Source organism: Psammomys obesus, unplaced genomic scaffold (genome assembly GCF_907164565.1).
Source record: "Psammomys obesus unplaced genomic scaffold, mPsaObe1.curated_primary_1811, whole genome shotgun sequence".
Classification (NCBI taxonomy): Eukaryota; Metazoa; Chordata; class Mammalia; order Rodentia; family Muridae; genus Psammomys; species Psammomys obesus.
The window spans coordinates 3,761,800-3,767,799 of NW_026596244.1; the positions used below are offsets into that span (position 1 = coordinate 3,761,800).

At 39.8% G+C, this 6,000-nt stretch overlaps 1 protein-coding gene across 1 annotated transcript in view; it reads right to left on the minus strand.

Moving 5' to 3' along the window:
- The window catches only part of Zbbx (zinc finger B-box domain containing), a 104,094-nt gene extending 101,472 nt beyond the window's left edge, over positions 1-2,622 (minus strand). The window contains exon 1 of the mRNA XM_055596637.1: positions 2,588-2,622. The gene's annotated coding sequence lies outside the window, so the exon portion shown is untranslated. The remainder of the gene's footprint in view (positions 1-2,587) is intronic.
- Between the last annotated feature and the right edge of the window lie 3,378 nt (positions 2,623-6,000).

A 6,000-nucleotide genomic window follows, 5' to 3' on the forward strand; every position in this document is an offset into this window, starting at 1 on the left:
CAGATTAACTAAAAGATAAATCAATTGTAAAAATACTTGCCTCAACTTACTAAACTAATGCTAAGTTTAAATTTCAATATCTCTGGTATTAATATGTACTAAATAATGTTAAATTTTTTAAGATTTAACATAACGCTGTAAGGGATGAAGTGATCATTCATGATCTTCAGCCTAAGAGCGTATGTGTGAGCAGATAACTTGACTTCAAGTCTTTGGTAGTCTTTTATCAACTTAGTATATCTGATGAGACACAACTCCATGGTACTAAATGATACATACATAGCCCAATGTTTCATGCTCTATACCAATTATTTTCTGAACAACTGGGAATGTTTGTATTTAGATATCAAAGCAAGATAGTCTTTTAGAACACTTTCAGATTTAAAATGATAAGGAAAACATACTGATTTTAAGATACCTACACCTTGCATTTGACCAGAGTCAAATTTTAAATGACCCTTTTAAATAATGAGTACTTTATAGAGATAAGCTCTTCCCTAGTTGTCTTTAAAATTTATGAAAAAAAACAATGATAAAAGAAACTAACAATAGTTGTTAACTCAATGCCAAGTAAAAACTTTAAATGTTTACAAGCAACAATGGAATTATTACATATTTAAGAACTTTCAGAAACCAACAGCTTTAACATTATATCATCAACACTTAGCCTCATATGATCAACTGTTTTTCCCATGACTGTTTTAGTAATTAGAAAATTAAGCATGCAAGGATGGTACAAGAACCACAATTACTATTATATTGCTTGCTCTATTACTAGTTCTTACAGTTGCTCTGAAGATTTTAAATCTATTTACAGTTCTACACACTCAACATTTTTAAGTCAAATTAATAATCTAAATATCTAAATAAACCCAAGGTTTCATTGGTAAAGAGTCTTTCCCCTTCCCTAGTTATCATGTTTCACATATTAGAAGATTACATACTTTAAATTTTATACTGACATATCTAAAATACCATGGAACACCTTTCTAGTGTCCAATTGCTTCTCTAGTTCTCCAGGGCCAGTTAGATGGCTAAGCAGTCAGAACCTTTTGCCAACAAGTCTAACACCCTAAACGAAGCCTAAACACACACATACACACACACAGAGAGAGAGAGAGAGAGAGAGAGAGAGAGAGAGAACACTGAAATACTTTAAAGAGTTCTCTATACCACAATAAATATGGCCCAATGCCTCTGCCTAGCATTTAAGCTTTTCTAGTATGCATCACCTTCTTCCAGTCTCTTATATTTTTCCATTATTCTATTCACTCTCCAGTTTGAAGGCCACCTCACCTCTCTTACCATTTTCTCCACTGAAAACAATTTCTTTTGAAATTATGTTTGAGGCTCATTTACAATTACTGTCTGTATTTTGCATAATTGCTTAACAGGTGGTATTTTCGAAGTAGCCCAGGTATTTGAGAGGCATCCTTTTATTTGTGTTTGCGTATTCATCAATGATCACAGTATCGACATATCTCATAGTTGGGTTAATAGTGTGCTAAGTTAAGTATTCCATTTTCTACTCCTTTTAACTTATTGCACAATCTTATCTAGGAAGAAAACTTTTAACTCTACCCTGCCACCACAAATTATTTTGTGTTTTTACACATCTACTACAAGATATTGATTGGCAAGCAACAGATTATATTAACTACCTCTATTTGTAGTATAAAGTACAGAATAATAAGGTGAACAGGTAGGCACGACACCAATCCTCTCTGAATATTTGTTCTGGTGAAGAAAATAAAAACACAAACTAATCAAATAAAATAACTGCAAGAAATACTAACTGTCCTGAAAGAAGAAAAGAGAGGAAGTAATTCCAGCTACTTCCTTAGTAATACACCTGGCAATGTTAGGGAAGTCAGGGCCAGCTTGTGCGAAGTCTGAAGGGTTAAGCAACAAGGTCAGGAAAGAGAGTAGACTACGATGGTCACAAAATTTACAGTTTTAATCCTATACAGCTTCACTTTCACAAAATATCTTAATATGACTTGCAAAAAGTCACTGTTAATACCCACATTTTCTTTAAAAAAAATACCACGAAAAGCAGAGAGAAAAAAAAAGAATAAAATATCCACTGCTTCAGATATTTCTGGAACCAAGCTCTCCTACCCTACCAGCCTTTACTTGAGAGGACAGTTCAAGAAGGCAGTGGGGAGATGAGAACAGAAAGACAGAAGGAAAGATGTAGAGGAATTACGTGAGATGGTTTCTCCCATAACTACAGGCTTCATGGGGCACCAGTGACTTCAACGGATAAAAGTGATGATCATTTGAAAAGAATGCTGTAACTGAAGGAGGCTGGTCTTTCTCTCTCTGGACTTCACCCTTGGTTCTTGTCTGTACTGACATCGTCGATCAGTTTGTTTTATTTAGAAACGTGCCTGGAAGCCTAGGAGTCTGACGTGGCAAGGGTTCAGCAAATGCCTGCAGGACCGACCGATGCTCTCCCCCAGGGTCTTCTTGCTCACTTACTGCTCCACAGTCTGTACCGCGCACGTGGAGCTCGCCGCCGGGTCCTACCCTCAAGACCTTTCACCCTCCACCTGCTGTAGGCGCCTTTTCTCCTCCAACTCACCTGCGACCCTTGTTGCAGCGGCTGCTGCTGCCATTTGGCTTCCGCATTAATCTCCTTGGTTACCGCGTTACATCGGTACCCATAGCAACCAAAATGCTTGGGCTTGCTACTGTCACTGTCCACCTGCAGAGGGCGGAAAAGAGTCTGTGATATGTGAAAGACAGGAAAGGTCCTGGGAAAGAAAGTACAATTAAACTCAACAGGGGTGTGTGTGCGTGCGTGCGTGTGTGTGCGTGTGTGTGTGTGTGTGCGTGTGTGTGTGTGTGTGTGTGTTGGGGTGGGGAAATCGGTTCAGTTGGCTTCAGCCTTGATTGAGCCACATATACTGCTCTGCTACAACACTGCAAGCACAGATCACGGATCCCTACTCGTACCACTCAGCTCACCCTCCTAAAGGCCCAATTTATATGTGTGAAAATTAGTGCATTGAACGTATAACAGGAGTCTACTGAGCGCATTTGAAAGACTCTAACTAGCAGTGTTTTCAAAGCAAAGACTCATGACCAAACCTTTGGCAGAGTACAGGAATCATAAGAAAGAAGGGGAGTTACTCTGATGGGGAAAGGATAGGAGTTCCACAAGGACCAAATATATCTGGGCACATGGTCTTTTCTGAGACTGACATTCAACCAAGGACCATGTATGGATATAACCTAGAACCTCTGCTCAGATGTAGCCTGTGGTAGCTCAGTAACCAATTGGTTTCCCATAGTGAGGGGAACAAGGACTATTTCTAACAGGAACTCAATGACTGGCTCTTTGGCCTCCCCACCCCCCAAGGGAGGAGCAGTCCTGTTAGGCCACAGAGGAGGACTTTGCAGCCAGTCCTGAAGATACCTGATAAAACAGGATCAGATGAATGGGGAGGAGGTCCCCCCTATCAGTGGACTTGGAAAGGGACACGGTGGAGATGAGGGAGGGAGGGAGGGAGGGACTGGGAGGGAATGAGGGATCGGGACAGGGCTGGGACACAGAGTTAATAAAATGTAACTGATAAGAAAAAATAAAATTAAAAAAAATTAAGGCACAAAAAAACTAAAGTGATTAACGCTGAATTAGAAAGCTAACAACTAGCAGACTCGTAAATTCACCCTAGTGTTTAACTCCAGTCACCCATGTACAATGTTTTACTGCTTTCCAAAGGCTGCCAAGAAGTTAAAGACAAAAATTTAGTTCTCTTAGCAAGTCTGGAACTCCCTTGATACACCAAATGCTTGATCCACGACACTGTATATTTTAGACGTGTCTATAAAAATATTACATATATACACGTAAACAAACACAGAAATTCAAATGTTTTAACATACATTTTGTATAACACTTTCTAATTATCTCCCTCCTACTCCTGCCAATGTCCCCTACAAACCCCTTTTCCACCCATATTTATGTCTTTTTTTTTTTTTTTTTTTTAAATTTGTGACCCAGTGAGTTTAACCAGGACTGTGTGTCTATGCCTTTGAAATTGCCCATTGGTGCTTGGTTGGGCTCACCAGTGAGCACTTAACTAAAGACAGTGACTGAGCTCCTCCCAGAATCTCAGTAGCTAACAAGTGATACTGGACAGGAAGAGACCTGTGAAGCCTTCTCTCACAATGGCTGAATGCTCACAAGTCCAGTTTTGTGGAAACCCAACTCAAATAATCACAGTTGCTGTGAGTTCACGATTACACTGAAGGGCTGTGTCGCCCCTTCTCATGGTCGTCTAGCTCCTGCATCCTCCCGGTCCTCTCCTCTACCACGTTCTCTGAGCCTTATAGGAAGTGATGCGAATACCGTATTAAGGTTTCAGCTTTCGTTTGTCATTCTCAACACGCAGCTGCGAGTCTTGGAATTCGCTGCTGGTCACTGGAAAACAAACCTGAGAGCAGTACTCACCTGTAGGTAGAAACACCGGCATTTATCGGGTAGTTTGGCACTATGTAAATTTAGCTAAACATCAGTAAATTCTTCCTTAGTCCTATGATGTTCAAAGGTTTTCATTGGTTTCCGGTGTTTCCGGTGTTTGCCTGGCATGGGTTGCCTCCTGTGAAGCCAGCCTCAGATTCAGTCAGAAAGTCGTTGGTTATCTCTGTAAGCATTACACCACTATTACATACATGCCTATACCTTGCCGAGCAAGTTGGTAATGTCAGTTAGAGATTTAGAGCTGAGTAAGGCGACCCTTTCATTTTCTTCCCACTAGCCTTCACAGCAACTTACAGGACTCTGAAAGATAGCCAATGGGTAGGAAGTTTCCAGCTAAGCTTAGTTTCATTTCTTTGTATCTCTGAATCATGCATGTGCAGTGTCTTCAGCAATATCATCTTATCAACCAAGAGGAATGTCAATAGGCTATGCAGCTGTGAGGCCATCTGGGACTTCCCTGACAGGCAGTACTCAGAAGGGCACATTCCATACCTGGGCACATTCCGTACCTGCGCACATCCCATACCTGGCTTCTGGGCTTCTGTTTAGTAACTCATGTCTAGAAGCAACATCGTCCATCCATGTATGGTCTTTCGTAATCATTTTAAATTATATTTTTCATTAGATTATAACATAGTAGGTTTCCATATTACTTTTCATACACCTTTAATTTTTTTTGTTTTTTGATGATTCATTTCTTTATGTGAATTGGTACTTTGCTTGCATGTATGTCTGTGTGAGGGTGTGAGATTCCCTGGAAATAGAGTTGCAGACAGTTGTGAGCTTCCATGTGGGTGCTGGGAATTGAAACAGGGTCTTCTGAAATAACAGCCAGTACTCTTAACCTCTGAGCCATCTCTCCAGCCTTCACCTTTTATTTTTGTTTAACCTTCTTCCAAGCCTCCTTGTCTCCATTATACACTCCCTACTCCTCTCCTTAGTAAACTTTTTTATCCCAGTTTTTCCTGCCTTTCTTTTTACTTATAGTCACTGTTTCTCCATCCTTAAGTAATCACCCCAAAGAACCCTTTCTATTTTCCTGGCTCCCACAGATAGTGTAAGTTAAACACACAAAACTAAAGACTGAAGCTAAGAAGTACACATGAGAGGCCGCATATGGCCTTCGTCTGGATCTGGTTAACTGACTGAGTATAAAGTTTTTCCTATCCCACCCAGAATTTTTCTTTACAACTGAGGAAAACAGCATTATGAATATGTAATCAATTGTATTTTCTGTCCTTTAATTTAATGACATTTGTAGGCTGTTTCTCTTGTGCAGCTATTTGAGCAGAGTAGCAACAAACACTGATGTTCAAGTTTCTTTACAGTAGGACTTTGAGTACTTTGAGTAAACCCCAGGAGTACAGCTGGGTCATATAGTTTCTCTATTTCCAGTTTTTATTTGTTTGTCTTTGAGAAACATCTGGACTATTTTTAAAAGTGTCTGTATAAATGTCTGGGTATCAAACAATTTTATTCCAAGCAGTGATATTGCTATGCTGGTCTTA